The 23,917-nt window shown below is 36.0% G+C and overlaps 1 long non-coding RNA gene and 1 pseudogene across 1 annotated transcript in view; one reads left to right on the top strand and one right to left on the bottom strand.

Moving 5' to 3' along the window:
- LOC117795163 overlaps window positions 1-23,917 on the top strand; it is a 184,178-nt gene that overhangs the window by 147,353 nt on the left and 12,908 nt on the right. The window lies entirely within an intron of this gene.
- On the bottom strand, window positions 8,787-9,290 carry LOC100473648 (annotated as a pseudogene).

Consider the following 23,917-nt stretch of genomic DNA (forward strand, 5'->3'; position numbering starts at 1 on the left):
GATGGTTTTCCTTATATTATACATGGAAGTCAAAGCTATATTTCTTCCTATTTCTTCTCTTTTGCATAAAAAATAAAGAAACCACAAAGTTATTAGCATTGTCAGGGAACGGAGTATCTGGTTAATTAGATTCTGCAACTTAAGTAATTTGATGCCATCCCTAACCTTGTGACAGTTCTTTTGAACCTGTTTTATTTCCCCAGCAGTCCCCATCTCTGTGTATAAGTAGTTTATTTGGAAAGGGATTCCAAGATACTTTAGGAGAGGAAGAGAGAAGTGAGACAGGGGAGGGAAGAAGCCAGTACGAGGTGGATTGATGAGTAGGTGACTCTTGAGGGCAATTGGGGTGCAGTCCTGCTAAAGACCTTTGAGAAATTGTACAGAGCATGTCCTAGAGTTGTTCCACCTGAGAAGCATGGAGGCTGGGGTATCTCTTCACTGTATTTATTTGTCATTGGTTGAGGGCTGCTCCTCAGAGAATTAATTCCCCAAACCCTTTAGGTGTGGTACAGTGACCAGAGAAAGCCCACAGGCTGTGACCCAGGTACTTGTCATAAGAGGAGCTGTGTGACGTGTGTGTGTGTGTGTGTGTGCGCGCGCGCGCGCGCGCGCGCATGCGCGTGCGCTCTTGAGCTTCCATATGCATGTTGGCAGGGACTGGGGGAGAGGATCTGTAAACTCTTCAAAGGTAGACCTTACATTTGTATGTTTAAATTTTACTTGTGAATAATAATTAGTTGATTTTATGCATTCATGAAAGAAACTGCCAAGAGAGAGAAGCTTCCTGAATCTTAGGTGGGAACTGTCACCTATGTTTACATTAGAACTCTATTTTCAGGTATTGGTTCATGTCATGTTTAGAAAGAATCACAAATCTTCAATTTGTAACCAGACCATCCAGCTGCACTGTCAGCACACCTTGAAAGAAGCCCCATAGAAATACAAAGTGAAACTTTCCTTGATGCCTTTAGCTGCCTAGAAGGGAAAATAAAACCTAGAAGGGAAATTAAAATCTTACCCCCAAATTTTCATAGACACAAAGCTGAATGCTTCAGAAGTTCAAGAGCAAAGACAGGTATTGAAAAAGAAAAGATTGATTAAAAACCAGCAAGCTGTAGGAGTTTCTTAAAACAATGGACCAATAGACAGGACATGTTTAAATAAAAAAAGCAGTGATAAAAATGGAAATGAGTAGCTTCCTGTGGATCTCTTAGCCAGCAGAATAAATTTAGATGCAATCAATTCTCCTCCCCCGGATTAAAGCTGTGTTTTCATTAGGTTGAAAGCAAAGTGATCGGAAAGTGGAGAGTGTTAAGAGTTATTGAGAAATGACTTGTAAATGGGTTAAAGCAACTGGCAATTGGGGAGCTTCTCTCCTGTTTTTTGAATTTAGCCCAAGGGTCCCTCGGGGCAGGATTGGCTAGATCTAAACCATGTTAAAGACATTTGGTTATCCTGCCCCTCCAAATAGGCCTTGGCAATCACTGTTATATAAGTTAATTACAGACGCTTCACTATCCCTGCCTTGATCCCTACATTCTGGAGCAGGAAATGGCATTTAATCATATCTGACATAGTTCGTCTCCCCATTCAGAAAGTGACAGCAATGTATACTTCACATGTAGCATCCTATGCCATCTATTTAATGCCTTCAACTCCGTTCCCCATAATCTTGCCTGTTTTGTTCATGGGCGGTATAAACTTGAGCCAATCTCATCACTTCTTGGAACCCCACTCTCCCCAGCTGTCAAGTACAGATAATAGCAGTAGCTCCTTCGGAGCTGCTGGGAGAGCAACATGAGAACACTTGAGTGCTGGTAGCTTCCTGCAGTGGCTAGACCCAGTAGTGCTGAACGGGATGGTTGCAGCTGGGATTACATGGAGTCTTTTTGCTCCATTCATCTGTTCAATAATACTGATATCCTCGTCTGAAGAACCCGGTTTTGAACCCACCTAAAGAACCCATCTCAAGAACTTACCACCAGTATTGTGAAAGTTCTGAAGAGACACTTGAAAGACTTGCTAAAAAGTCCTCTTAGGAATTTTCTCAAATTGTGAGGCGGGGTGAATGTATGGAGAATCGTTCTGTTATTTCTCTGGTATTACCAAATAAATGCGTATATTTGAAATAACAGCTGAAGTAGAATAGGTTCTGGTGCTGTGGGCAAAAGATTGTTGAGCAGAGGTGATTATTAGCATTTCTGTGAGGAATTGATTCTCAGTATGCAACTGTTTCAGTGAGGGGGGTTAAGTTTCTTGGGCTCTTTACAATTATGTGCATATTAAATCAGGATTTTCTGTGGCCCTGAAGGGAGAGTTGTCTTGTTGGTGTGGATCTTCATCTTTTTAAACCCAGTGAAGATGAGCCAAGTCTCCTTTATTATAAGGAGTCATCAGAGAGTTCCTTTCTCATCATTGAGGGACCTATTTTCAGGTTTTTATAAACCAATCAGATTTGTTTTGGATATTTCATTGTTAAGGGTTTTCCTTAATATTTTTTATGGATACCTTAGAGTAATGGCAAGCAAGATTTTCATTTATAGTAGTGATACGATGGTTCCTTTTGAAATAAATGTATAAGTTAAAAAGGAAAGGTGACATAATAACATTTAAAATATAAAGTAGTAAAATAGAAGAGTGGGTGGCTCACAGGTATGACAAAAATTGTGAATAGTGGTATATAACAGCTGAAGTTTGGGAACATGGGCCTTACTGCATCCAAACTCCTCAGCATGGCTTCTGTACTGAGTTGAATGATGTGCTCCACACTACCTGGAGCCTCAGAATGTTAGAGAAATAGAGTCTTTGCAGGTGTAATTATTTAGGATGAAGTCACATTGAATTAGCATGGTTTGTAAATCCAATGACTGGTGTTTTTATCGGAAAGCCATGTGATAACAGAGGCAGAAACTGGAATATGCCACTGCAAGCCAAGGAATGCTGGGATTGCCAGCACCCACCGGAAGCTAGGAGAGGGACAAAAGAGATTTCCCCTCAGAACCTCCAAAAGGAAAAACTTTGTTGACACTTTGATTTCTGACTGCTGGCCTCCAGAACTTCAAAGGAGTAATTTCTGTTATTTTAAGGCCCTGAGTTTGTGGTAATTTGTTACAGCAGCTTGTAGGAAACTAATACAGCCTCCCTTCCCCATCCTGCTCATCCTTGATATTTCTTGAAGATGCATGATACTTCCAGATTTCTGTTCTGGACCTTTTTGTTTGTCTGGAATGTACCTTATGCTGTCCTTCTGCTGCTTCTCTCCCACTGCCTAGCGAATTGTGTGTAGGCTCTGCTCTAATTAACTGCCTCAGAATCTTTCCTCCTCATCTTCCTGCTTCATCTGTGCACACTCAGCCTTTCACTTCTCACATTGTTGTATTTTCTCTTCCCACATTGATGTATAGTTTGTTGTTCAGTGTCTGCATCTCAGTTCATCCATGAACTTCCTGGGGGTTGGCCTGTTTTTTTGTTCCTGTACCTTGGGCTGTGATGGGCACATAATTGATTTACATTAAATATTTGTTTAATTAATGAAAATTTCTCTTTTTGCTTCTGTCTTTTTAAATCATTTCAAAGCTTTTTAAAATTCTCTTTAGAAAATGTGTGTAAAAAATGAATGTTACTTTGGCTGTCAAAACAGGCCATGGTGAGATCAAAAGTTAAGTCTTCTTGCCCTTGCTGTTTGAAACTGCTATTTAAAATTTGTTTAATTTAGAACTTATTTTATGAAGATAAATGACAGAATAAAAGGAATAAATGAGTAAATAACTGTCTTGAAATTCTGGAGAGTGAAAGCTTCGGTGACTTCACTGAAGGCCATTAAGAGTAAGGTCACTGTCAGCAAATCAGAGAAATATTTCCATCTAATTAATTGAGGTGAGTTCATAGTATTAAAGACCTGAAAAGCTTTTATGCCCAGAATTATTCTTCATACCACCTTCCACAGTGTGTGGGAAATAGGTTAGGGAGAAAAGTTGTGGGAAGAGGTAGAGAACTTTTTTTAATTCTGTAAGCAGTTGAGGATGATAATAAGACAGCTAAGTCATTGAAGGACCTAGAAAAGGTTGTCCTTTAAGGAAAGAAATAGAATTACAAAGGGGGAAGACCAAGTATTTCAAGGATTCTGTGTCTATTGAATTCTTGTGTGTTTTTAGAACTATTTTCTGTCATGACATTATTGACCACTAGTTAGGGTAATCTGTTGTGCAAAAGGGGAGAAATACCCTGACTCCATCAGGTTCTTAAAGTATAAATCAAATCCCTGTGAGGTTATGAATTTGAAAAGGCTGATTGTAGTTGTGTTTTTAAATATCAGTTCTATGTAGGCAAAGAAAAAATATTAGTGAAGTGGCTTTTGGTAATAAATTAAAGTTGCCTGAAAGTGAGATTTAAGTTACAAGTTGTTCATGTCTGGTCTTTGCCAGAGAAAGCTTTTTTACAAACGTTCTTTTTTCTGTGGGAAAGAAAGAATCACCCCTCTACCAGAGGTGCTCTTGCTGCTTTTACTGTCTGGGTCCCTTTTTGTGGTTCCTGCCCAGTGAATTTGCAGTTGCCCTGCAAAGACACTCTGAAAATGGAGCTCTCCCTTCTACTTTGGGGGGTGATGCTCATCTCTAACATTCTCTGAAATTCCTAATAGAGACACCCTGATGAGAATGTGTTAAGAGAGGAAAGAATTTGATGGGCAGCTCTGACAGTCAGAGGCTACAGATAAATATAGTTGATAGCAGTTTTAGATTCTGTTTTAGTTACCTATTGCCTAACTTTCAAGAAATATTTTTTTTTTCTGATGTTTCTGTGGATTAACTGGGCTAACTTAGTTGGGTGGTTCTGCTACCTCATAGGATGTCAACAACTGGGATCACTCAGTTGGTTGCATTCATTTGGCAACTTGGCTGGGGTGAAAGTTCCAAGAAAGCTTCACTCAAATGTCTCATGCTTTGCCGCTCCTCCACAAATTCTTTCATGTGGCTGGCTTGGGCCTCCTTATGGCATAGTGGTCTCAGATTAGTCAGAATTCTTACACTGCAGCTTACATTTCAAGGGGGACAGCAGCAGCCTGATAGTGTCACTTCCACCTGAGTTGCAACCCAAATTCAAGGGAAGGGAAGTAGACTCCCTTTCTCAATGGGGAGAGTGGCTTGTTCATACAGGGAGGGAAATAATTCATGGCAGCTATCTTGGGAGAATACCTGCCACAGCCTCACGATTCACTTTAAATTAGCACTATTAACTTTGTAAATGAGATTTTTTCATGTATCTTCAGCTCTCTTGATAAGAACAATCTTCCATTTACTTGCCAGTGCCAACCAGCATTTTCTGGTCCTTTAGGAAATGTGGTCCTAATTATTCTTAGTATTTGGTACTATTAAGTTAGGCCTTACTGTGTGCTCAGCACTGAGTTTAGTTCTTTATGTATATGAGCAAGTCCTTAAAGCAGCCCTGTGAGGAAGGTATTATCTATTATCTCTGTTTTCTTGAGTCTAAAAAACCGAGGTTTTGAGCAAGTAAGAAACTTGTCCAAGTTCTCAGAACTTACAATATAGTAGAGCCAGCTTCGAAAACATAGAGGTTTCTGATTTCGAAGTTGGTGCTTTTGTAGTGAAATATGATAATTCTTTTTTAGGTCCATTATGAAATTTCTATTTAAAACTGCTGTCAAATCCATCTGCACTAGAATTGTTGACTTCCCTGAATCCTGCTCACAGAATTTCCCTGAAATAGATGCTCCTGTTCTTGGCATACAGACTAGGACAAAGGTCTATGAGATGATTCCATTAACAGATCCTCCCCCCAACCTTTCTGATTTATGGCTTCTCTAACAGCAGATATATTTTTTGGGACTTTGTCAGTTCCTATGTACCACCCCTCGAAATCTCTTTTTTCATGTTCATATACTACTCACCTGAGCGGCATGGAAGACATTTCTACATCCCCAGGTCTTACTATTTTCTTGTCTAATATTAGCATATCTTAATTACATATTCATTGCTGAAGTCTTAGACTGTAGCTGTCCAGACTGCAGAGAATTTTTTCAGTAGGTTAAACAAAGATGAGACTGGCTTTTACTATTTTGAGTGTTAGATTCTTGTCATGTTCTCTTGTGAACTTTACAGTCTGTTAAATTTTCTACTACATTCCTTTAGGCCATTAGTACTTTCCAAGCCTTTCTATATTTCACTTTAATGTTAATATTTTATCTTTCTGTTCATGAATTTACTGTTCACCATCATTAAAAATAGTTAAATTGCTCAGTCTTAGGCATGGATTTTTATTATAACTCTTGAATTCCCTGAACCTGTTTTTTGTGGTAAAAATGATAAGTGTATCTAGAAATTGGTCAGATTTGGGTGCTGGTTTAAATATGGTAATTTTTCTGTTATTTTTCAGAGAGGACACTGAGATAGAACTAGAAATGACCATAAAAAATTGACTTCCACATTTTTGAACCATGAGTACAAGAGTTGGGGGAGTCATGATGACACCAACTTTAATTTTGATGCTAAAGTGAAGATTTTCTTTTTTTTTTTTTTAAAGATTTTATTTATTTATTTGACAGAGGTAGAGACAGCCAGCAAGAGAGGGAACACAAGCAGGGGGAGTGGGAGAGGAAGAAGCAGGCTCATAGCGGAGGAGCCTGATGTGGGGCTCGATCCCATAACACCGGGATCACACCCTGAGCCGAAGGCAGATGTGTAACCGCTGTGCCACCCAGGCGACCCTAAAGTGAAGATTTTCATTCAAGGTTGAAACTGATAACTGCATCTAAGACCTAAGATACTGGATGAACTTCCTGATCGTAACTCTAGTTACCTGCATTGTCTTAGAAGTTTTTTGTTCTAAGAAATACAGTGCAGAAATAAAGCCATAAATTTTGATATGTTGTGTTTTCATTTTTAACTCAAAATATTTTGTAATATCTGTTTCATTTCTTCCTTTACTCATGGATTACACCATGGAGGTATATTATTTAATTTCCAAATTTTGGGGGATTTTTCCGCTACTGATTTCTAATTTAATTTCAGTGTGATTAGAGAATATACTTTGTGTGACTTGAATACTTTTTAACTTTTTTGAGACTTCTTTTATGGCCCCCGATATAGTCTATCTTATGTAGAGTATAGGTATGTGAAATGCATGTATATTTTGCTGTCTCTGGGTGGAGTAGTGCATGAATGCTAATTAAATCAAGTTGGTTTATAGTGTTTTTATATCTTCTGTGTCTTTACTGATTTTCTACTTGCTCTATCATTTGAGATGGGTGGAAATCTTAGAGTATAATCATGGATTTGTCTAATTCTCTTTGCAGTTCTATGCTTCATGTATTTTGAAGCTCTGTTATTAGGCACATAAATATTTATGACTTTTATGTCTTCTTCCTGAAGCAACCCCTTTATCATTATGATATGACTTTTCTGTTTTTTAAAAAAAATATTTATTTTAGGAAGAGAGAGAGATAGAGAGAGAGAGTTGGAGGAGGGGAAGAGGGAGAGGGAGAGGCTGTGTGCAGAGCCCAATGTGGGGTTCAGTCTCACGACCTTGAGATCATGACCTGAGCTGAAATCAAGAGTTGAACGCTTAATGGACTGAGCCACCCAAGTGCCCTGATATGACTTTTCTTTTATCCCTGACAATCTTTGTTCTGAAATCTACTTTGTTTCATATTAACACAGCCACTTCTACTTTTTTCTCAATTTTTACACAGAATATTATTTTCATCTTTTTTACTTTTTTCAGAAAAAGTTGCAGCAGCATAGAGTTTGGTGTTGCTTCTTTTTTCTCCTAATCTGATAATCTCTAGCTTTTAATTGGGGTTTTTAGACCATTTACATTTAATGTGGTTGTTGATATGATTGTATTGAAATCTACCATCTTGTTATTTGTTTTCTGTATGTCCCTTCTGTTTTGTTTCCTTTATCCTCTTTTTCTTCTTTCTTTTAGATTAGTTTATTATTTTTATGATTCTATTTTGTCTCCTTTGTTGTCTTATAAGTTAAAACTGTTATTTTTTTTATTGGATACTTTGGGGTATATATTATACAGCTTTAACATATCACAATCAACCTTCAAGTGATATTGTGCACTTACAGTATAAGAACCTTACAGTAGTATATACTTTCATTCCTTCTTTTTCTGCTGGCCTTTAAGCTATTGTCAACATATTTCATTTTTATGTATGTTCACATTCCTACAGTACATTGCTCTTATTTTTGTTTCAAACAGTTGATAATCTTTTAAAGAGATTAAAATTAAAAAGCAAGTTTTTATATTTACCTTTGTAATTTCTATTTCCAATGCTTTTCCTTTGTGTACATTGAGGTTTCCAACTGGTATCATTTTCATTCTGTTTGGGACACTTACTTTATTTCTTGTATTTCAGGTATACTAGTGATTGATTCTTTCAGTTTTTGTCTGGAGAAGGTCTTTATTTCACCTGGTCTTTATTTCACCACCAAATAGATTTAAAAAAAATCTATTTTCCTTTTTTTCCTTTCTCCCATTTAGTATTTTAAAGCTCTCAGTACACTATTTTGTAGCTTATGTTGTCTTTAATTTGCAACCTGCTGTCCTCTTTATCTTTATTCCTCTGCACATAACATGTCTCTATGTTCCCCCTATAGTTGTTTTTCATATTTTTTCTTTGTCACTGACTTTAAGCTTTTTGATTATGATGTGCCTTAGTTTTCTTCATGTTTTTTTGTGCTTGGGGTTCATGAAGATTCTTGGATTTTTTTGTCCCTATGAGTTTATTTGGGCAGATGTGGGGATGGGGGAGGGCTTTGCATCTAAAAGAAGGTGTTGGGGCTTTTGGCAGTGAAGCTTGGTCTGTGCTGTCAATTCACAATCTGTGGGGGCGGCAGGAACTTGATCTTGGAGTTGTGGAACTGCTTGACCACTGACTGGCCATGATCTTTTCCATGTTTATGATCTGGGTTGGATGGGCCTATGTGCTGTACTGGGCCCCCATGTCATGATAGCCCTGAGTGACAGTACCCACAGCGGTCAGGTCCCTGTATACCCAGTACATATGGATGCCACTGTAGGAATTGTAGAACAGTTAGATGCCAATGTTCTTTACCTGCAGGGGAGATTTCTTAAATACCTGCCCACAGTAGACCATTTTTTTCTGAAAACTTCTTCAGCTGAGACAATGTACCAGAAGCAGGACTTGGCAATGACATGATTAGGTACAAAGATTGGCATGTGGTAAAGTGCAGTGAGTAGCATTTGGGAGTGAGTAGGAAGTACTCCATCATCTTATATTTCTGCAGTATTCCTGAGGCCTTCATGGTGCTCTATCTCTGATTGCTGCCACCCACAAAACCAGCTTATGGTTTCAACAAACTTGGACTGTTTTCAGCCATTATTTCTTTAAATATGTATTGCCTCCCATTCTTTCAGGGATGCCAGATACATTGTATTTGGCCATATGAGTTTGCCCCATGGTTCACTGATGCTTTGTTAATTCTTTTTCCTGTCTTTATTTCTATCTGTGTTTCATTTTGGATAGCTCCTATTGCTATGTCTTGTAGTTTACCAATCTTTTTTTTCTGTTTTGTCTAATCTCTTGTTAATTCCGTACAATATATTTTTCATCTCACACATAGTAGTTTTCATCTTTAGATGTTCATTTGTGTTTTTATTTCTTTATTTTTAAAAAAGACTTATTTCTTTATTTCAGAGAGAGAGAGTGTGCACTTGGCAGGGGAGGGGCAGAGGGAGAGGGAGAAAGAGGATCTCAAGCTGACTCTTCACTGAGTGTGGAACCTGATGTGGGGCTCAATCTCAGGACCTTGAGATTATAACCTGAGCTGAAATCAAGAGCCAGCTGAGCCAACCTAGGTGCCCCCAATTGTATCTTTTAAAGATATCTTCCACGTCTCCATTTGGCATGTTCACTCTTTCTCTACCATTTTCCCTTTATAATTCTGTCAGTTTTTTTTATGTTTTGAAGCCATATTATGTTAGGAACATACAAGTTAATACTATGCGTGTGTGTATGCATGTGTGTATTCATGTGTGCATGCATGCACTGTGTGTGTGTATATGAGTTATATATATAAATATTTTTCTGTATCTATTTAATGTAAATAATTATATGTAATATATATTTATATTCCTGCATATAAATATATATTCTTTTCATATATGTAACTATATATAAATCCTATATTTTTATGTATAAATCTGATGATTTTTCCATTTAAGTCTTTCTGCTTTATTTTCTACTTTGATACTAAAATTAATAAAAAATCATTAAAATTACTACACCACCAGTTGTCTTCTAGTTAGTATTTGCCTAACAAATCTGTTTGTACATTTTTATTTTCAGTCTTTCAAGGCTCATATTTTTTTATGTGTATCTCTTGTAAGCACCTTAGAACTGAATTTTATTTTGTTTATTCTTGCATTCTTTGAATTAGAAATTTTAATCTGTTTCCAGAATTTGCTCTTAATCATCACAAGAAATCAAGGAGTTACATAATAGCTAACATGGGAGGAAGCAGAGATGTTTAAGAACCCTCTTAGAAAGGTCTTGGTCATGGGCCTCAATTTTGATGGATTTTCTGACTTCCTTTCTCAAGTAGAGGCTGGAATTCCAGCAGCTTCTATGAAATCATCTTTCTTCCTGCATTTGGGCTAAAGATACTGATAGAGAAAAATGACCTTACTTTCCTAAAGTGGGAGACTATACTCAAGGTACTCTTCTGGTCTCTTGTCTCACACAGGAACTGGTCTCTTAAAGCATTTATGCATGGTATTATTTTGTGTTCTGGTTGAAAGTTAATTTTAAATAATGTCAATCTTTAAAAAAAAAAAGCTGCTTATTTCTTAGTGTTTCAGTTTTCTTTTTTTTATTTTTTTATTTTTTTAAAGATTTTATTTATTTATTCGACAGAGATACAGACAGCTAACGAGAGAGGGAACACAAGCAGGGGGAGTGGGAGAGGAAGAGAAGCAGGCTCATAGCAGAGGAGCCTGATGTGGGGCTCGATCCCATACTGCTGGGATCACGCCCTGAGCCGAAGGCAGACGCTTAACTGCTGTGCCACCCAGGCGCCCCAGTGTTTCAGTTTTCTAATTGTCTCCATATTATTTAGTTTATGAAGTTGCTCCTTTTAAGATGGTCATGAGTTTACTGATCAGTGTTAGGGTGAAAAAAATTTTTTTTTATTCTAATGAACCATACACTGTTCAGGGTCATTTATGATGAATGCAAGGTAACATGCCTATTACATAAAAATAAAATAATTGTTTTTGTAAAATGAATCAGAAGATGTGGCATAATTAGACAGTGGGCATTTGTATTCTCCTATTATCGCTTTAGAGCTGCAAAAAAATGGAAGTAATTTATTTCATCTTGGTAATGCTCCTTCTTTCTGGTCCAACAATTTATCAGAAATGTTAATCCAGCAAGCAGCAAGTGGGGGTGGGGGGGGAGAAGAGGAGAGAGGGGATTTAAAATTAGCCTGGAAATATTGCACAACTCATTAAAAATGTAATCATGTGTAAAATGAGATCAATGAAAATTTATCTAAAAGTGCAAGGAAAAGGCATTTTCTAGTATGATACTGAATTTAATAGACTGGATTTTAATTTAGTCAGTTTGCTACAAAAAAATCCCTCCAGGCTAAATAAAACAGTTTTCCCTCCCAGTTATTGTACAGACAGCTAATTTTCAGACCCCTTCCTTCTGATATTCAATCTTATCACTTGCTGGATATGGGTTTCAGTATATTGCAGAATTTGTTTTCTTTACATTTTCCATTACTGCTTTCATTTGCATGATAAATGATTAGAAGTAGAAACAGGGAAAAAAAAACCCATGCAGAACATTTCTTTATTAATTTTGTTTAAATTAGAGTATCTTTCTTATTCCCCCTTCCACTGCCCTATTTAACAACCAGTGTATCTGAGAGTTATTTTAATATTTTGTTGTACAGTTAGAGAAATGGGGTACATACTTTTTACTTTATTATGTAACATTTGTCTTTGTTCTTGTGTTTGTAGTTTACATTTTGGTTCCTGTCTTGCACTGTTAATGATAATGATGAATTTTTTCTTAAAAGAAACCCTCGTATTTAAGCTGAGCCTGGGATTCAGACTTTAAAATATGTTGACATTGACTTAAGGGTTTGAAGATTTATTTTGCAAATGATATCCTCATGATTCTTAATAAATAGGGTCTGTAAAATTGGGCTTTATTTAAGGCTTCTGCCCCTTCTATCTTAGCTGTTTTTCTGGCCTGATAATTTAGAAATCTGATATGATATCACTAAGCACATCAGTGAAAATCATCTAATGCCTTACTTTCCCCCAGATTCTGTATGGTTAAAAAAAAAAAGCCTATCTTTATCAATAAAATTTTGCATAGACAAAACTTTCCTGAGCAAAAATTATGTAAGCTAAATAAATGGTTCCTGCAAAATTTATCTGTAAGAGAAGAATCCAATGTGGTCATTTTAGGATAATTCACATAGATGACTTTTCTTTCTCTACTATATAAATTTTATATAAATATTCTCATGTTGTAAAAAAAAAAACAACAGTACAGTTAATTGAGTGTTCCTTTGATCATTCATCTTTCCACTCTCTTCTGTAATAGTAACCCACTGGCCAACAGCTATCTTTCCTGATATTTTTCTCTGTAAAATAGACATGTACCTGTAGAAATACATGAGTTTTAATTTTTGTGAGATTATTCTAACATAAAAGATATATTGCCATTGTAATTTTTGTCTGCATGTAAAAAATTTTACTTAATATTGCATCTTGAAAATTTTTCTGTTTCAGTACTTACAACTCTATTTATTCTGTTGAACTGTTGCATAATATTCCACAGCATGAAGCTAGAAAGATCTGGTTAAGGACTAAGTGTCCATCAATAGGGGAATGTTAACTGTGACAAACTATGGTGCAATAAAAACCTTTGTGCATATCTCTGTGCACAGTGTAAATGTTTCTTTGGGGAAGATAACAAGAAATAGAGCAAGGTTGATGAGTGCATTTCAGTTTTTCTGAATACTGTCTTACCTGAATCCTACAGGTTTTGCAGTGGTCTCATCATTATTTTTAAATTATAGGTTCTATATTGATTTTACTCTTAAACAGAGGAGTTATTGTCAAGGGGGTTTTACAGTTTCTAAGTCCACAATTTTTTTTTTTTTTGGCTATCGTTTTGATGATGAATCTAATTTCATTTCATTGGCTCCAATCAATATGGCTTATATGATTTCTGCTTTATAGGAGTTGATGAGATTTTTTTCTTCATTACCTAATATGTGATCAATTTTCTTTTGTGAGTGTCCCTCACTTTTTGAGAAGAATGTTCTTTAATGTGTTCAGTGTTCTATTTTATATCTATTAGATCAAACTTGTTAATTAGATTATTCACATATTCTATATTCTTAATTTTTGTTTATCTATATTATCTGCTGGTTCTGGATAGCTGTGTTGTTAGATGTAACCAAAAGTTCATATGTTCTGTCTTCTTGGCAAATACCTCTTTTTGTTTTTTTAGTGCATTTGGCTAAAATTCTTTTTTTTTTCTGATACTAAGAATTACTTAGTATGTCTTTCCTTAAACTGTTATCTTTATTATTTCTGTGTTGTCTTATTTTAGATTTGCTTTTTAAATGTAGCCTGTGGAGTTTTTATTGTAGTGTTAAAGTTTCTATTTTTTTTAAGTTTTAATTTTAATTCCAGTTAGCTAACATACAGTGTTAAATTAATTTCAGGTGGACAGTATAATGATTCAACAATTCCATACATCACCCAGTGCTCATCGTGGCAAGTGCACTCCTTAGTCTCCATCACCTATTTAACCCATCCTCTTATCTCCCTCCTCTCTGGTAACCATCTGTTCTCTGTAATTAGGAGTCTGTTCCTTGATTTGTCTTTCTCTCTCTCTTAGATTTTTCTGTTTGCTTTTTTGTTTCTTAAATTCCATCTATGAATGTAATCATACAGTATTTGTCTTTCTCTGACTGACTTATTTTGCTCAGCATTATACTCTCCAGCTCTATTCATGTCATTGCAAATGTCAAGATTTTGTTCTTTTTTATGGCTGAGTAATATTCCATTGTATATATATACTACATCTTCTTTATCCATTCATCAATTGATGGACACTTGGGCTGCTTCTATATCTTGGCTATTGGAAATAAAGCTGTTAAAAACATAAGAGTGCATGTGTCCCTTTGAATTAGTGTTCTTGTATTCTTCCAGTAAATGCCCTGTAGTGTGATTGCTGGATCATGGGGTGGTTCTATTTTTAACTTTTTGAGGAAATTTCATACTGTTCCCCAGGGTGGTTGTACCAGTTTGCATTCCCACCAATAGTGCGTGAAGTCTCCCCTTTCTCTATATCCTTGCTAACACCTGTTATTTATTGTGTTGTTGATTTTAGTCATTCTGACAGTTATGTGATTATATCTCATTGTAGTTTTGATTTGTACTTCCCTGATGATAAGTGATGATCATCTTTTCCTGTTTCTGTTAGATCTGTGTGTCTTCTCTGTAGAAATGTTTGTTCATGTCTTCTGGCTATTTTTAATTGGATAATTTGCTTTTTGGGTGTTGTGTAAGTTCTTTATATATTTTGGATACTAACCCTTTATTGGACATGTCATTTGCAATATTTTCTCCCTTTCTATAAATTGCCTATTAGTTTTGTTTCCTTCACTGTGCAGAAGGTTTTTATTTTGATAGAATCCCATGGTTTATTTTTGCTTTTGTTTTCCTTGCCTCAGGAGACATATATAGAAAGAGGTTTCTACAGCCAATGTCAAAGAAGTTACCGCCTGTGTTCTTTTCAAAGTTTCTATTTTTAATAGATGATTCTTCACCAGATTATACTTACCAGTGTGTTTGTACTTACGTTATTTATGTTTTCAATTATGCTATGCTTTCCCCCCCTCCTTTTTGCCTATTTTTGGTTGATTGGATTATTTTATTTTTCCCCTCCACTGATGGTTTGTAAATTATACATCCCACTTATTTTCTTCTATTAGTTACATTTTTAATTTTTATATACATACTGATTGTATATCTTTCCACCATCATGTAAACTACCTCTGTCCTGTCCCTGAATGAGGTGAAAATCTTAATGTATTTTTACTTCTGTCACTTTCCATCTTCTCTGGCATTTCTCAAACCCTGAGTACCAAGTTGTTGAAGTTTTTTTTTTGTTTAAAATCAACATTAATTGCATTTAATTAGTTTTGTTGGTGTCTTTGCTCACTCTTGATTTATATATCCAGTCTCTTTGTCTCTCTCTTATTTTTGGAATACATTCTTGAGAAATTCTTGTTAGAGAAAGTTTGTATATGGTAAACTGAAATCTTATATGTCTGAGAATGTCTCTATTTAGAAAAATAATTGGACCTGTAGAATTTTAGATTTAGATCCTTTTCTCTTAGAACATTAGTGATACTGCTCCATCAGAAATTTGAAATCAATTTGATTCTTATTTCCTTTTAGGCCATATGTTCATGTGTGTTTTTTTCTCTTCGGAATATTTCAAAACTTTTCTTATTAAGGGTAATATGTTTACCTAATTCACACACATAAAATAAAAAGTTGCTCTCAGAATTCTTGCTTCTATCCCTGTTCCCCCCTGTCTGTCCTCCTTTCTATAGATAATTTCTGTTAGATTCCTGGTTATCTTTCTTCTATGTCTATATTCAAAGGAAAGCAAAGGCAAATGTGTATTTCTGTTTCCCCTTCTTTGTGATAGAATAAGTACCATACAACATAATTTGTTTTGCATCTTGCTTTTTTTCAAGATCTTTCTACATCAGTAAGTTGAGATAGTGAACAAACTTTTATTCAATAGTGTGGATATATCCATAGTTTCTTCAACCAATACCCTGTTAATAGTTGGATCACCTCCATTTTTTTGCTATTACAAATAATGGTATAATGAATAATCTTCTACCTCTGCCATTAACATATACTGTTATATTATTTCAGGTATACTCTATAAAATACACACACACACGTGCATGCACATGTGCCCACACACAAACACACAGGAATATTATTCAGCCATAAAAAGAATAAAACCTTGCCATTTGCAACAACATGGGTGGAGCTAGAGAGGATAATGCTAAGCAAAATACATATGCCATTTTATATGTGTACAAACGTATCTGTAGGATAGATTCCCAGAAGTAGAATTGCTGCATCAAAGGGTAAATGCAACTGCATTTTGGTAGAGATAGCTGGATTCCTCTCCATGAAGGTTATACCATTTCACTTTCCCATTAGCAGTGCTCCCCCTGAGCCTGTTTCAACTCCAGCGTTAAGAGTTGTCAAAACTGTAATTTTGTCAAATTCTGTCAAACTTGGCCTGTCTCTTTAGTTACCAATTATACACTTTAAATTAGTGTGTTTTGATAGCTAGTAGGTCTATTCTTACATAATTTCTCTTTTTCAGAGTTTTCCTGGCTCTTTTAAAATTTATTTTTCTTTATGAATTTAGGATCAATTTGTCTAGTTCTAGGGGAAAAAAACAAAACCCTGTTGGTATTTTATTGGATTGCATTAAATTAACTAAGGGAGAATTGACTTTAAGTCTTGCTTTCCAAGAATATAGCATCTCTTTTTCATACTACTTTTTATCATTTGGTAGTAGTTCTCTTTTCCTCCTGTCATTTGGTTGTGCACATTTCTTATTAAGCTTGTTCTTTGCTGTGAATAGGTTCTTCCCTCCATTGTATCTTCTACCTTTTTTTTTTTATTATATAGAGTGTATTGATTTCTTTTAAACTAATTCTACATCCTGCCACCTTACTGAATTATCTTATATTTTGTTGTGGTATTTTAGTTGATTTATTGAGTTTACAGATACAAAATCACATCATCTCAAAATAGAGATAGCTTTGCCTCTTTTCAGTCTTATGCCTCCAATTTCTAGTCTAATTGTGTTGATCCGAGATAGTGTTAAGTATGGTGATGACTCTGAGCTTTTTGTGCTTAATTTAAGCTTTGTGCTTAATATATGTGAAGCACTCATCTACCCAGATTCCCCAGTTGTCCTGGAGGTCACCTGCAGACAGTTACTATCCATAGGGCAAGCTTCCTGCTTCTCTCTGCATGAGCACACTCTCTAGCTGTGGGAGGGTGTTCTTAATCTTTGTGCAGACCAGATTGGGTATCCTGTGGAGCTTTTGTTTCCAAAGTGACCCCCATAACCAATGAAGTTTGGAAGTTATTAGATAAATACTCAAGCTTCTTCATCTCTCTGGGGAATAACCCAGAAGTGTATTCCACATAGTCTTTAGAATACTGTATTCCAGAAGGTTTAGGAAAAGGAGAGGATAGAGAGGAGAGCTATCATTGTTGCCTAGCATCTGGCATATGATAGGCACTCTGCATATTGTCTGTGTGGAGAGGCTGATTAGAGCTAAAGAAACACAAGGTACTAATCTTACCCAAATGGTCCTGGGTACCCAGGTGTGTTGAGTCTTGGAGAGTCTTCTCTGGAATAGTTGGTCTAAGGGAAAATGGAGTGGAACTGCTAGAGCTGCTTTTAACTCAAGGCATCTTCTGTAACGCATGTATAGGCAGTGCTCTTATAGAAGCAGAACTTTCTCTGGAATCTTTTAGGATTTGTATATTTTTAAAAAACGTTATTTATTTATTTGAGAGAAAGGGAGAGAGAGCGAGAGCATGAGCGAGTGCATGAGTGGGGGGAGAGGCAGAGAGAGAAGCAGATTCCCCACTGAGTAGGGAGCCTGATGTGGGGCTTGGTCCCAGGACGCCAAGATCCCGACCTGAGCTGAAGGCAGATGCTTAACTGACTGAGCCACCCAAGCACCTGTAGGGTTTGTATCTTAACTTTGACATTAGGAAAACTTGCCAGAATTGTGTGTGTGTGTGTGTGTGTGTGTGTGTGTGTGTGTGTTGTCTCCCCTACCCATCCTACTCTTTTCTGTTTTTCTTTCACTGCTGTTAGACAAATTTAAAGCTTCTGGATCTGTCTTCCAAATCTTTTCGGTTCTTCCTTAATCTCTGAAGTTTTTATCCTGTGGTATGCTCTGTTTGGCTATATTTTCTAGTTGATTACTTAATTTTTAGCTTTGTCCATTTTGATTTTAGTTCACATAATGAGGATTTAATTTCAGTGTTTTTGTTTTTTTTTTTAACAGACTTTATTTTTGTAAGAGCAGTTTTTGGCTCACAGTAAAATTGAGGGAAAGGTACAGAGATTTCCTATATATCTTTGCCTCCAACATGTGCATAGTCTTTGCCATTATCAACATCTCCCACCAGAGAGGTACATATGTTACAAATGATGAATCTACAATGACACATCCTACCCACTCAAAGTCTGTAGTTTACCTTGAGTTTCACCCTTGTTATTATACATTTTATGGATTTGGACAAATGTATAATGACATATATCCATCATTATATTATTATAGTAACATATATAAAATATAATTTTATGTAGTAAGTCATATTTCTTCATTATAAATGTATTATATAATCATTAGCATCTATAAAATATGGAATATTTTAAGTACAGTAATATGGTATCATCCAAAGTATTTTCACTGCCCTAAAACCTCCTGTACTCCTCCTACCCTTACCCTCCAACCCTGACAACCACTGATCTTTTCAGTCTCCATAGTTTTGCCTTTTCCAGAATGTCATATAATTAGATTGCCTTTCTTCATTTAGTAATATGCATTTCAATTTCTTTGATGTCTTGCCATAGCTTTTTAGTTCATTTCTTTTTAGTGCTAAATAATATTGCATTGTCTGGATGTACCACAGTTTATTTATCCATTTACCTACTGAAGGACATCATGGTTGCTTCCAAGTTTTGGCGATTATGCATAAAGATGTTATAAACGTCTGTGTGCAGATGATTTTTTTGTGGGTATGTTTTCACCTTCTTTGCATAAATACCAAGGAGTGAGATTGCTGGGTTGTATGATAAGAGTATGTTTAGTTTTATAAGAAATTGCTAAATTGTCTTCCAAAGTGGCCATACCATTTTGTGTTCTCACCAGCAAAGAATGAGAATTCTTGTTCTACATCCTCACCAGCATTTACTGTTGTCAGTATTCTAGATTTTGGCCATTCCAACAGATGTGTAGTGGTGTTTCTTTATTGTTTTAGTTTACATTGGTATGGAATATGATGCAAGCATATTTTCATCTGCTTAATGCCATCTGTATATCTTTTTGGCGTGGTATCAAGGTCACACATTTTTTTTTTTAAAGATTTTATTTATTTATTCGACAGAGATAGAGACAGCCAGCGAGAAAGGGAACACAAGCAGGGGGAGTGGGAGAGGAAGAGGCAGGCTCATAGCGGAGGAGCCTGATGTGGGGCTCGATCCCATAACGCCGGGATCACGCCCTGAGCCGAAGGCAGACGCTTAACTGCTGTGCCACCCAGGCGCCCCAAGGTCACACATTTTTAATTGGATTGTCTGTTTTCCTGTTTTTGACTTTTAAGTTCTTCATTTATTTTGGATAATAGTCCTTTTTCAGATGTGTCTTTTTTTAAAGATTTATTTATTATTTTAGAGAGAACATGAGTGGGAGGGGCAGAGGGAGAATTGGAGAGAGAGAGGGAAGAGCAGACTCCTTGCTGAGCAGGGAGCCCAATGTGGGGCTCAGTCTCACAACCCCAAGTTCATGACCTGAGCCATAATCAAGAGTTGGATGCTCAAATGACTGAGGTAACCAGGCACCCCTAGATGTGTCTTTTGCAAACATTTTTTTCCCTAGTCTGTGGGTTGTCTTCTCATTTTATTGATACACCTTTCTCAGAGCATGAGTTCTATTTTTTTAAATTTTTTTATTTTTTTAAAAAAATTTATTTATTTATTTATTTATTTGACGGAGATAGAGACAGCCAGCGAGAGAGGGAACACAAGCAGGGGGAGTGGGAGAGGAAGAAGCAGGCTCATAGCGGAGGAGCCTGATGTGGGGCTCGATCCCATAACGCCGGGATCACGCCCTGAGCCGAAGGCAGACACTTAACTGCTGTGCCACCCAGGCACCCCAGAGCATGAGTTTTAAATTTTAATAAAGTTTAACTTATCCATAATTTCTTTCATGGATTGTGCCTTTCATGTTGTTTCTAAAGATTTACTGCCATTCCCTAGGTTATCTAGATTTTCTCCTAGGTTATCTTCTAGGAGTTTTATGGTTTTGCATTGTACATTTAGGTCTGTGATCTATTTTGAGTTAATTTTTGTGAAAGATGTAAGGTCTGTGTCTAGATTTATGTTTTTGCATGTAGACGTTCATTTGTTTCAGCACCATTTGTTCCGGAGACTATGTTTTCTCCATGATATTGCCTTTCCTGTTTTGTCAAAGATCAGTTGACTGTATTAATGTAGATCTATTTCAAGGCTCCCTATTCTGTTCCATTGATCTGTTTGTCTCAGTGACAAATTTTTGTTTATATCTTCTCTAATTTGTTTTTATTCATAGTTTCCTGCTTTTATTTTGTAAGTGCAGTGTTCTGTCTTATGTGTGTGTGTGTTATTTAATATTAAAGACTGATTTCTTATATTAATGTTTTCAAGTTTCATCCATGTTGTAGTATGTATCAAAACTGCATTCCTTTTTATTGCTGAATAGTATTGTGTTGTATGGATATACCACATTTTGTTTATCCATTCATCGTTGGACACTTGGCTATTATGAATAATATTGCTGTGAACATTTATAAGTTTTTGTGTTGACACATGTCTTCAATTTTCAGGGGTATATATATATAGGAATGAAATTTCTGGGTCATATGGTAGCTCTAGGTTTAACATTTTGAGCAACTGTGAAAAAGGTTTTCAGAGTGGCCATACAGTTTTAATATGTCACAGGAATATATGAGGATTTCAACTTCTTCATGTGTCAGTTCTTCCTCTATTTGATACTGTTGTAGTGTTGATTTTCCTAAAATATTTCATGATTCTTGGTTATATGTTCCTTATATTGGAGATTCTCTGATTGTTGTGTATACAGTTAAGTTTTGGATATATTATAATTCAGCAACAATAACTACAATACATATATACGTTTAAACTACAATTAACTAGAATGGTTAGAAAATGGAAATGGAGCTTCCTGATTAAGAAAAAAAAAAAAACCCAAAAGAAAAAACCAGGCCCATTTTGCGTAAATTCTTGTGGTGAAAATTCTTTTAAAAACATTTACAAAAATATGTGAGTTTATGTTTTTGCTTTGGAAAGTGTGTTTGTAGCGTGAAATAACACTGGATTCTTGGGGATTTCAAACATCTTAATGTCAAATCCATGAATATAGGTGGTTCAGGTTGGAGATTATTATTATTATTTTAGAAGTTACGTTGCTAAATGGACTATGTGATCTCCCAACAGTTCCTTGGGCATGTTGAGCTCCTTCCATGTTAGAGCATCTTCCATGCTGATATCTTTGCCTCAAATGTTCCTGGACACTTTTCATGTTTTGATTCCAGGCTGCCTCACTTGATGAAGAACCAGAGTCAGTGCTTGGAGTATAGAAGGCAGTTTTAGGCATCAGGGAGAGGTGCTGTGGAAAACCAGTCATGATGTCTGGACCTCAAACTGGCATTCTGGAGACAGGGTAGTGCTTTCAGTGTGGAACATAGTTGTGCAAAGGCAGAAGGATGGTCCAACTACCTGGACAAACTCAGGATTACTTAGGGTTGAACCTGAGACTGGAGTTGTACCTGAGTCTGAGAATGTTACCTGGCCCCAGGGTACTCAAGATTAGGGAAACAAAATGAATTATGAATATGAGTGACTGTAGAGCTGGATCTAAGGTGTGAATCCCGAATGGGCCGTAGTTGATACATTGGATTTGTGTTCCATGTGAATAAGATGGAGGTGATGCCCCTCTGGGCTTGCAAGTATAACAATGCCCTATGCAGGCCACCAGAAAATAGAGAGGTAGTGTAAATTTGTTCTTCCTTCAACAATATTTAGACTGTTTCTTAACAATGATATTAAAATCCTCCAATAATTGAGAATTCACTTTGTGAGATCAATGGTGAGATCCTCCTCTGAGTTTACATTGTCCTTGAAAATGTGTTCTTTAGTTAATTTTTAGATTGTAGCTTTTAATATACTTTGTTTATTTTTTTAAAATATTTTATTTTAAGTAATCTCTATACCCAACATAGGGCTCAAACTAGCAACCCTGAGATCAAGAGTCACATGCTCCACTGACAGAGCCAGCCAGGTGCCCTTTAATGTACTTAAATAATAGAATTTGAGGATGTGTCTCAGCTGTGAGAATGGAATAAACCTTTTCTTGGTATTTCAAAGTTTCAAAATTAAATGGTCACTAAAAATTTACAATAGATAGTACTCAAAGAATGATGTGGTTTCTAAAGTACATGGGGACCACTGATTTTAATTAATTTAAAAATATTAATTAAAAAATTTTACTAGGTGATACATAGGTAATGTTTAAAAATATTTCGTAAAACTAAGTTGATTGACAAACTAATAAAATCTAGGCTTCTTTGAACTGTTTGGGCCCACTGAATTTGACAGTCATGCTATTTCAGACTTGGGCTGTTCCCACAAATCACCTTTAATGATCCTTCTTGGTAATGGCTTTCTGTTGGCTATCCTCTTGGGCATCCTAATAACCTCATATATATCTATTTTGAACCACCTTTCTCCATTGATCATTACTTCCAATTTTACCTTGTAGCAGAAATCTCAGAATTTCATCATTTCAATCTTGTCACACAGCTTTTCCACCTTACACTAATGTAAGGTGGTACCAAGATGTGCTCTGGAAAATTGGTGTGCAAATAAACAATTTCTTGCTCAGGAGTTCTATGTGTATTCCTATTCAACTACCACAGGGTAGACACAGTAGCTCACCTTTGTTTCATAGAAGCTTGATCATATATATCTTTATGCTAACTACATTTCCTACTATGAGGTTTTCTGCATGAATCTGTATGTTACTTTATCCCCCAGAGTATGCACTTCCTTTTAGGTCAGTAAACTCTGATCGTATCATAAGTTAATGTCACAAAACTTATAATATTACACTATAAAAGTAGTATTTCTTAAATGGTGGCAATTCCTTCTGGTCACTACAGGAACATACAAATGCAGTACATTAAAAAATTTATACACCATAATAATTGTTGAGCAAAATATATTCCTCTGTTGTATAGATTGTTATTTTCTTTTCTGTCATGTTTTGTTCCAGTGGTTGTCTTTTAAGGTCTCATCAGAGATATTCCACAACACATGCCTCTATTGGGCTAACGTCTTAGAATCTGAGTGCTTTGGGTCTGTAATACAGGAAAAATAAGAGTCATGCCTTTCATTGCCACTGGTGGCTACCAGTATTTGATTTAGAGTTGGCAAAGTGCTTTGTGATTTTTGGAGAATGGGTCCTTCTTAATAAATGCATGGTGTCATTATTGTCACCATTTGACCTATTTAACATTAATCAGATTGTATCTACTGCTTTTCTCACCTGTTCTCTATGTTATCTCTTGAAACATTTCCCTGGATGGGCTACATGGGATTTGCCTTCGTGGCACTGTGTACTGGCTTATATTTCTCTATCAGCCCATCTTTCTCCAAAAGGATTGTAATCTCACCACTTGTTAAGACCTCCAGATTCAGGATGTTTTTACAGTTAGACTTGCTAATGATTAATGGCCTGTAATATTCTGGTTCCCAGAAGACTGAAAAATAAATTTTGCCACATTGTACAATTATTTAGAGACAAAGCACACATGGTCTAGTGGGAAGATTTTTGTTCTTACACGGGACAATGTATTATATGCACACATAATTTGGATACTTTTTTTTTTTTTTTTTAGAAAATGTGTTAGTGACATTAAAAGTGAAAAGGAAGGATGGGGTCGAGATAGAGGAACTCCTTTTTAAAAAAACAAATAGCCATATAAT

The sequence above is a fragment of the Ailuropoda melanoleuca genome, chromosome 12, assembly GCF_002007445.2.
Source record: "Ailuropoda melanoleuca isolate Jingjing chromosome 12, ASM200744v2, whole genome shotgun sequence".
Lineage (NCBI taxonomy): Eukaryota > Metazoa > Chordata > Mammalia > Carnivora > Ursidae > Ailuropoda > Ailuropoda melanoleuca.